The following is an 11,007-nucleotide window of genomic DNA, read 5'->3' as shown; positions in this document are numbered from 1 at the left end:
AGCAATCTTTGTCAGTATCTAAAGTGACACAGATAATGATCCAGAAAAATTATCACATCACCTCTGAATTAGTATGCAGCCATAACATGACAGAACAAATATTATAAAGGCCTAAATATTCTGAGGTACAGAAAGACTGAAACATCTGTTTACTGTTAAACATATCAAAGACTCTGTCTTGCTTCATACTTTTTTTTATTTTTATTTTTGAAAATTTACACATCTTATAATCACCAAAACCACATCAGCAAAATGCAGAGGGGTGTACGGAAATCAAACTAAAAACAACTGTATCCTGTCAGAATACCTTCTACTTATACACAGCAGCAGGAAGCAAATTCAAAATGGTATTTATTTATTTATTTATTTCCATTTGTTTACCAGGAAAATCCGACTGAGCCTAAAATAGCCTGTTTTCAGTGGAGGTCTGGAGAGAAAAGCTCCACAGAGTACAATGTTGTAACAGTATTATATTCATATAAGATACATAATATATAACAGTATTATATTCATAAAAGATATGTAATATATAACAGTATTATATTCATATAAGATACATAATATATAACAGTATTATATTCATATAAGATACATAATATATAACAGTATTATATTCATATAAGATACATAATATATAACAGTATAATATTCATACAAGATACATAATATATAACAGTATTATATTCATATAAGATATATAATATATAACAGTATTATATTCATATGATACATATTATATAACAGTATTATATTCATATATGATAAATAATATATAACAGTATAATATTCATATAAGATACATGATATATAACAGTATAATATTCATATAAGATACATAATATATAACAGTATTATATTCATATAAGATACATAATATATAATAGTATTATATTCATATAAGATACATAATATATAACAGTAGTATATTTATATAAGATACATAATATATAACAGCATAATATTCATACAAGATACATAATATATAACAGTATTATATTCATATAAGATTCATAATATATAACAGTATTATATTTATATAAGATACATAATATATAACAGCATAATATTCATATAAGATACATAACATATAACAGTATTATATTCATATATGATAAATAATATATAACAGTATAATATTCATATAAGATACATGATATATAGCAGTATAATATTCATATAAGATACATAATATATAACAGTATAATATTCATATAAGATACATGATATATAACAGTATTATATTCATATAAGATACATAATATATAACAGTATAATATTCATATAAGATACATGATATATAGCAGTATTATATTCATATAAGATACATAATATATAACAGTAGAATATTCTTATAAGATACATAATATATAACAGTATTATATTCATATAAGATACATAATATATAACAGTATTATATTCATATAAGATACATAATATATAATAGTAGAATATTCATATAAGATACATAATATATAACAGTATTATATTCATATAAGATACATAATATATAACAGTAGAATATTCATATAAGATACATAATATATAACAGTAGAAAATTCATATAAGATACATAATATATAACAGTATTATATTCATATAAGATATATAATATATAACAGTATTATATTCATATATGATAAATAATATATAACAGTATAATATTCATATAAGATACATAATATATAACAGTATAATATTCATATAAGATACATGGTATATAACAGTATTATATTCATATAAGATACATAATATATAACAGTATAATATTCATATAAGATACATGATATATAACAGTATTATATTCATATAAGATACATAATATATAACAGTATTATATTCATATAAGATACATAATATATAATAGTAGAATATTCATATAAGATACATAATATATAACAGTATTATATTCATATAAGATACATAATATATAACAGTAGAATATTCATATAAGATACATAATATATAACAGTAGAAAATTCATATAAGATACATAATATATAACAGTATTATATTCATATAAGATACATAATATATAACAGTAGAATATTCATATAAGATACATAATATATAACAGTAGAAAATTCATATAAGATACATAATATATAACAGTATTATATTCATATAAGATACATAATATATAACAGTAGAATATTCATATAAGATACATAATATATAACAGTAGAAAATTCATATAAGATACATAATATATAACAGTATTATATTCATATAAGATACATAATATATAACAGTAGAATATTCATATAAGATACATAATATATAACAGTAGAAAATTCATATAAGATACATAATATATAACAGTATTATATTCATATAAGATACATAATATATAACAGTAGAATATTCATATAAGATACATAATATATAACAGTAGAATATTCATATAAGATACATAATATATAACAGTATTATATTCATATAAGATACATAATATATAACAGTAGAATATTCATATAAGATACATAATATATAACAGTAGAATATTCATATAAGATACATAATATATAACAGTAGAATATTCATATAAGATACATAATATATAACAGTATTATATTCATATAAGACACATAATATATAACAGTAGAATATTCATATAAGATACATAATGTAGGAAAAAGATAAAAAAAAATACAAAATTAGTTTGAATAGATAGCACAATAATAAACATTTGAGGCAAAAGATTGAATGTTCTAGGACTATATAAACTGTTGTCTGAGGAGATCAAAAAGAAGCAGGAATTGGTAGGAGGAGAAGATGGAATACTAGGGAGGGAGTAAGTTAAGTGAAGAATAAGGAGGGACTGAGATAAGGGAGGTGAAAGAGAAACTGGATTAGTGCAGGAGCAAAGACAAGTGTTATTAAGATGTTCCCTCAGCAGTTGTTTGAATTTGGTAGTGTTGCTGATGTTGAGTATACTTTGAGGTATGTCATTCCAAGCTTTGGCTAGTTTGTATGAATACAGGGAATCACTGTGGCAATTTGACTTAGTGACCTTCAGAAGCAATTTATTAGATGACCTTAATGTTCTGCTGCTGCTGTAGGGCTGTGCTAGGTTGCTAATGGATGGACAGCTGTCCGGGTGATTTGGGGCAGAATGGGTTAAAACTAGTTGATTAATGGTTAGACGGTTAGGAAGTTCCATCCAGTTGAGTTAGTGTAGTACTTGTCAGTGATGAGTTCTTGCAGGTTGGTTGGAAGCAAATCTGGCTACTTTATAATAGCAGGATTCTAGTTTGTTTAAGTTGCATTTCCTTAAGTTAGTGACAATGGGTGAAGCATATAACAGGGTGTATGGAAAATGAGTTCTACAGATGGCATGCCTGGTGCAATCAGTTAGAAAGGGCTTTATTCTATATAGGGAACTTAACTTAAAATGGACTTTCTTGAAACTAGGGCTAAGTGTTTATTAAATTTAAGATCCTTGTCAATGGTGAGCCCTAGCACCTTTGTATGATCTACTGGTTTGATGATGGTATTGCCAGATGAATAGATGATGAAAGTAGTAGGGTCAATTGTCTTTTTGCTACCGGAGAAGAACATTAGTTTTGTTTTAGAAGGGTTAAGAATCAGTTGTGAGTTGGAAAGATATTTTTCAGTGTCCAGAAAGGATTGTTGGGTTTTATTGAGAAGAGCAGGAAGTGATGGAGCAGAGCATATGAGGGAGGCGTCATCGGCATATTGAACTATTGTAGCATGTTGGGAGGCTGTGGAGAATTTTTGTGAATATGGTGAGGAGGAAAGGACCAAAAATGGACCCCTGGGGTACTCCAACAGAGACAGGTAAAGGAGATAATAGTTCATATTGCCATTTAACTGCCTGTTGATGGTCTGTTAGATAACTAGTAAACCTGGTGAGGGTTGAATGAGAGAGGTTAAGGGAGGCTAGCTCGACAAAGAGTTTTTGGTGGGAAACTCTATCAAAAACCTTAGAGGAATATAGAGGAGGTGAGTAAACCATTGTTCCTGCGTTGGTTGACTGTGTTAAGGAAACAAATTAGGGTTGTTATACCATGTTTAGGATGGAAACCATGTTGGGTGAGGGATATAAGGTTGTTTTTCAGGAGATGGTTAACTAATAGGGTGTGAATACATTTTTCCAATATTTTTGCTATGTGGGAGAGGATGACAATGGGTCTATAATTAGAAAAATCTGTAGAGGTGCTGCCTTTATGTAGAGGGATGTATTGTTTAGTGATGGATCAATTTATAAGGAGGGATATGAGGTAAAGAATAACACCTGCAGCGAGTTTAAGGTGTTCATTGGGCAGCTGCTCATCAGGAGTGAAAGAGTGTTTAAATTTGGATAGGAGTTTTTTATGTAGTGAGCTTGGATGGGTTGAATGTGGAAGGAATCAGAGTTTGTTTCTAATTTTGTGGGTATTGATAGATGAGAATTGATATAATTTTTAATAGAGTTAGCAAAATGATTGTTAAAATGAGAGGCTGTGTTGCCAGAGGAGTCTGTTTTTGTTGGACTAGGGATAGTAAGTAGCTTGACCTGGTTTGAGCAGTTCATTTATGGCTCCCCAGAATTTTTTTGGATTATATTAGTGCCTGCTTTGGATCGTTGTATAGTGTATTTTGTGATGTTTGATTTGTCTTTTTGCTAGATTGCGAAGTTGCTGGTAGTTTTGAAGGGTAGTTGGGTGTTCTAAGACCTAGTGGTTGTGCCATGTTTTATCTCTCCACTTGAAGAAACCTTTTGTGTCAGGAGAAAGCCAAAGAGTGTCTTTAGCTTTTATGTAAGTTCTCCTGAGGGGGGCTAGCCTATTTAGAATGGTGAGAAATTTGTCATTGAAATACTGAACTGCTAGATCAAGGTGGAGATGTTTTAGGAGGGACCAGTTGACTTGTTGGAGAAGAGTGATAAAGGGTTTGGGAGAAAAGTTAGTTTTGTTACAGATTAGTTTGTATGTGGTGTCTCTGGGGAGACAAGAGCATCTTTTTTGTAGCTAGGTTAGTAGGTGATCACTCAGGCTATCTGGAAGACAGCATGAGTGATAAGAGTTTGGATTAGTATTGGTAAGAGCCCAGTCTAGGATAGATTATTTATTACTGTGTTTGTCGACCCTGGTCAGATTATGAATTCATTAGGTGATGCCATGGAGGTTAATATAGTTAGAGGGGTTGTTAGAGGAGAATGTATCCCAGTCGAGATTAAAATCTCCCATTATAATGGTTTCCTTAGTGTTGAAGAGCACCAGCTTAGGAGTTCTTCAATAGTAGATGGGTTATTGTCTTGGAGAAAGTAGATGGCTATAATGTTAACATTCTTGTTAGAGTTTATCTGAAGGTGGATGATTAGTATTTCCATGTTTGAAATGATTGGGGGCTAATGTCTAGACGTTCAAGTTTAAGATTATCTTTATATAATATTACTACATTACTGCCACATTTATGGGTCCTGTCTTGTCTTTGGATGTTGTAACCTAGGGGTAGGATTTCCTGATCTAGGATATGTGACTTGAAGCAGGTTTCTTTTAAGATGGATGTATGTGGGGAGAAGGGAGCAATAGTTGCATAAAATTCATGGATTTTGTTTAGCAGGCTTCTTGTGTTGAAATTTAATATTAAAAGGTCTGACACACTGTTCTGGAAGGTATTTGTATGTGGTGGAGAGGTGAAATTGAAGGGATGGCATTGTTTGAGTGGGGAGGTGGGCCTGGATTAGGATGTATGTCTCCGCATAACAGAATTTGAGTAGTCAGGGTAGGGTGAGGTGCATGAGTTTGGAAAGTAGTCTAAGGAATTTGTGAGTTGGGTTGAAGTAGTATTTGGATTGAAGAAGTTTGAATGAGATGAGTTCTGCGATAGAGTTATTAAATAGTTGAGGTGATGTGTTAAAGCTGATTAGAGGGGTAGGGGATGTAGACTAGTTGGGTAAGTTGGAAAAGCTGATTAGATGGGTAGGGGGTGTAGACTAGTTGGGTAAGTTGGAGAGTGGATAACTGTGATGGGTAGGTTGTGGTAGTATGTTGAAAGGTAGGCAGATAATAGAAGGATTGTTAGTGTGGCAAGTGGAAGTGACATGTTTTCAGTATATCCAAATAAGTCTAGGATAGACGTGGATGGTTGGGGGTGGGATTGAGTAGTAAATAGATTTGGCTAACTTAATTAAGTGCCTGTTTGAACAGGTGGGTGCTTAATTAGATTATTTGGCTTGGATAGGACTAGGAGTGGGTGTTTAAATGTAGGGAAAGTGGGGAGGGTGTGGAAATGGATGCAGGGTAGTTGGCAGAGTGAGCCTGAGCATAGTGAAGGTGAATGGAGTGGGTTGGACCAGATCTTCATGGCAGAATGGAAAAACAAAAACAATTGGTTTGCCCTAAGTAGTGGCAGAGGAAATTTACTGTAACTTCTAAAGGGGGTGAACAGAGAGGATAACTGGACCTGATAGAGGTGGGGGAATATATAGAGAAATCAGAGAGTTAGCTTTCTGATAGTTTAGCTGGTGGGATAGATTATTAGCTAAGAAGGTCTGTGAAGATAGTGAAAGATGGAAGAACAACAGGGGTTTTGGTTTGGTGATTGCTTGCAGCCATGCAGACACAGATAATTACCTCTTCTTTTGCCAGACACTTCAGAAATAAGTCCCCTCAGATTATCTGTGGTATGATCCCAGATATTATCACTATGGGGTAATATATAATTATCAACTGTGGGATTGATAATGCAATCTAATGTCAAACATGATAGGAGAATTCAAGCACCAAAATGGAAATTGCCTAGGCTTAAAATGTCTTTCAAGGGCAGCTAGCCTAATACTTACCTATGAGCCTATGAACCTGTAATAGCCAAAATGGAATTCATTCATTATATCAAATGCATTGAACATCAAAGCACAGAAAATTGACCACACAAAGATCAAACACACAACAGAAAAAACACTAAAACCAATGTCTATTTTTTTTTTTTTTGGGGGGGGGGGGTTAATTTAAATATTTATGGAGCTCACAAGCTGCTGGGGAAGTAGGACAGTTCACAGGATCTGCTGACTGTCCTGCTTCCTAACACCCAGTTCCCACCTTCACCAGGAAATGAACTGGCTGGTGGGCTCTCACATTGAAGAAGAAACAAATGAATTAAATGGGTATAAGAAAGGGATGTACTAGGCTGATTTTCTGGACAAGAAAAAAAGTAAAATAATAAAAGGGTTTGAGGATGGATGGATTTTTTTTATGTGTTGATGATACTACTAATTTGGTGCTAGAGACAGTTAGGCTACACTGGCTGTAAGTGTGTCACACTTATAGTTGCAGTCATGTGCTGGCCATTAAATATCAAGTGTCCATTGTCATCACACTGCAAGAATTTTAATTCTAGTTTCTTTTGGCTGATATTTGTAGAAAGTACATTTTCCTTATCCTGGGATTGAGCTTTGAAGGTTGAGCTCTATAGTCTTGCTCAAAAGTGTATCACAGTTATAAGTCCATCAATCAGAAAATGTTAGAAAAGACAGGTAAATGAGAAAGGAAAGGTAATAAACAATTAAACAATGAGAGGATATTTGCATGGCTCCCAAGTATGCAACAAACTCTTGAAGGTTTAGGATAGTTTCATATGTGTGTTTGCGTAGAAATTTTTATTCTCCAAGCAGACTTCAGAGGATTTTTCCTCAGGTAGACAACAACTGCTGCATCAGCTAACAAAGAATTGTGAAAAGGGGAAGAATCTATGTATGGCATGGATAGATTACAGAAAGAACATTTGCCACATTCCAGATTCATGGATAAAATAGTGCTTACAGATGTATAAGATATACACTAAATTAATCAATTACATTACAGTGGCCATGAGACAATGGCAAACCACTTTGCAGTTGTGCCATCACAAAGGGCATTTTATTATCCCAGGGATAAAAAATTCAGAAAAGGGGACATTCTAGGGTGATTCTTTGTTACCACTGCTGTTTTGTCTTGCCCATAACCTATTAAATTGTTTACTTAATAGATGGCTATAGTTACAATTTGGCTCCAGAAACCAACCTTGTTTAAAGACCTCTCATCTACTTTTTTTGTGGATGACTTAAAACTGTATACTTTATTAGAAAGGAGTTGAAAGCTCAACTACAAATGGTTAAAACTTTCTCAGATGATATAAGAATGACATTTGGTCTTGATAAATGTGTGGAAGCAATATTTAAAACTGGAAAGCTGCAACATCGAGAAAATATCAATCTGGGACAGGGATGTTTTATAAAGGAACCTGAGCAGGAGAGCATGTATGAATATTTGGGAATACAAGACTGGTCAGCAATAAAACACAAACAAAGGAGAATAAAACCAAGTATATAATCCATCCATCCATCCATCCTCAACCTCTTTTTCCCATTTTGCATATGGGGTCGGGTTGTCGCTTCACCAGTGACAATCATCTCGAGCCAAGGTTTACACCGTTGGGGGTTAGCTCTGCCATGGTAAAACCAAGTAACGGATACTTCAGAAAATTAAAATTAATATTAAAAAACTGTCCTGACCTCTAGGAATAAAGTCTATGAGCTTTAAATCAATTTGCTGTTCCTATTCTGACATAAAGTTTTGGGGTGATTGACTAGCCCTAAAAAATATTGGATCAGTTGGACAAGAAAACAAGAAAAAATGTGTCACACTTGTTAAATGATGTATAAATTCAGTGTATAATAAGATTATATGTTCCTCACTTTGGAGGAGAGATGGGGCTTCTCAAAATTGATTACCTGTACAGATCTGCCTTCATGCGACTGCGTAAATATCTGCTGACCTCATCAGGTTCAAATGTATTGAAAGTGTTAAAAGATGAGGAGGAGAAGTCTAAGATGACACCTTTGTTTAGTTTGGCAGTATCATTTTGACATCTAGTTTGAATGGAAAACCAACCAGAAGCAGACAAAAATCAGATGGCAAGTGAATATTACAAAAAAAAAAGAATATAAGGAAAATGACAAAAATGAGAAGGAAAAGTATTCGAAAATCCATAAATATAGTGGCAAGTACAAAGATCCTGGAACAACCTCGTGTTGACCAAGCTATGATGCAGGAATGGTTAAGGAGAGGTGAATTGAAACCAAAAGATGAAAGGTTAATAACAGCAGCCCAAAATAATGGAATATGTATGCATTTGTCTACAAAGTCCATTTAAAACAAGGGAGAAACAGACAAATGCAGGTCCTGTAAAACAGAACTGGAAACAGTCGCACATCTTGTTGCTGGGTGTGATACACTCATGGCAAAGGGTCTGTATACAAAAAGGCACACTATGTGGCAACACTGCTGCACTGAGGATTGTGCAAACACTATGTTATAGAAATAGCTGAGTTGCATTGGAAATAAGAACCATAAAGCATTACAGAGAATGATGAGGGTTATAACACATGGGATCACCCATTACCAATGGTTCAAAAAATAGATGCGAGAAAACCAGATATAGCAGTCCATAGAAAAAGACAAAAGTTGCACTGATCATCGAAATTGCTGCACAGAGTGATTACAATGTCATTCATACAGTGAGGCATGAAGTCATGAAATACCAAGATGTGCAGGCAGAAAAAGAGTAATATGAAAGAAGGATATCCAGACAGTACCAAATGTAGTAGGAGCAACAGGTCTAATAAAAAAGAATTTCCAGTCATACTTAAATATGTTACCAGTCCAAGTAACCCCATATCAATTACAGAAAGAGGCAATTCTGAGTCCATTGTAGGTGCTGAAAAGAGCAGTAACATCACAAAGACTGAAACAATTCTAATTTCATTAACTTCAATCATACCCTGACTTGACATGGTATTAGAAACCCAAAATACGTGGAGAAATAAAAAGATGAAAAATGTATGGTAAGGTCATTTGAATAGTCTTAGAAGTGAATTAAATTTAAATAAAGAAAACATTAACTTAGGTCACAAGGAATGCATAATGGCTACGGTATAAAAGATATGTAACATGGAGTTCGTTATGGACGTTATCCCTTAACTGCTCCATTTCAGATAGGACCCATGTATTTTCTAGCATATCCTCCCCTCCCCCACATATCTTTCATATATCAGTATAAACAAACAGATGCTGCTACACAATTACAATGGAAATCTTACTCCATCTCTAGTTCTAACTCTATGCACAACTGATATATAACACAATGGTGAAACTACAGGGTCAAGTCACTCTATTTCTTTCTTAACAACAAAATTGTCTTGCTCATGAGGTCATTCTTTTACCATGTCAAAATCCCATCAATGTAGCAGTCTTCAGGGGTTTCTTATTGCATGTCATGCATAAGTCATTTGTTTAATTTAAGGGATTAATGTTAGTAAGTGAAACAGCCACGCATTTAGGTTGCTAAATATGTTTTCGTGTAGCGTTCTAACCACACACTGCTGTAGCAAGACTGCTGTTTTTCACCACAATCACCACTACAAAAAAGAACATGTCATTTAGATGTATTTCCTGAGTATTAAATGATAATAAGAGTTTTTTTCCAAATTAGTTAATGGTAGAAATACTTTCAAGCAGCATTTTTTTAATTTATATATCTCTCTGCAACTATCTAAAAACCCACTAAATTTTCACATTGACAAATTACAGATTTGCAAATGATTATATAAATATAGAAATAGGTTCAGAGGCAGTTATTAGATGCGCAGTCCAGGAGACCATTAAGAAACCTTGCCCATATTCTCAATTGCTGCAAAGCACTGTCTATTTAAGTGTCTCATTCAACATCATAGAGCAGGCAAATGAAGGCTATAGGAGTCAAACCCTCTACCACAGGAAGCAGATCATATAGCCTTCATTCTTGTCTCCAACTGACAGACATGAAAACAACATGAATGAATTTTAGTTTCTGAAGTCCTAGAAGATATAACTTTGTCAGCAATCAGTTTCAAGCTTCTAAAAATATACAAGTAGTATATGCAATTCACCTGAACATAAACACTCTCATCTAAGTCAACGGTATGTTAGTTACCTTATGCTTTGAGGTCTCCTGTGAAAAGTTTCAGAGGAGCTTAATAAAAATAAA

The 11,007-nt window shown here is 33.1% G+C and overlaps 1 protein-coding gene across 4 annotated transcripts in view; it reads right to left on the bottom strand.

The window, feature by feature from the left end:
* The window catches only part of LOC122813837 (perforin-1-like), a 99,489-nt gene that overhangs the window by 35,747 nt on the left and 52,735 nt on the right, over nt 1-11,007 (bottom strand). The window lies entirely within an intron of this gene.

The sequence above is a fragment of the Protopterus annectens genome, chromosome 10.part0, assembly GCF_019279795.1.
Source record: "Protopterus annectens isolate FY-2018-M chromosome 10.part0, PAN1.0, whole genome shotgun sequence".
NCBI classification, from domain to species: Eukaryota; Metazoa; Chordata; order Ceratodontiformes; family Protopteridae; genus Protopterus; species Protopterus annectens.
Note: the sequence above shows the minus strand (reverse complement) of the source record. Positions and strands in the feature narration are given on the sequence as shown.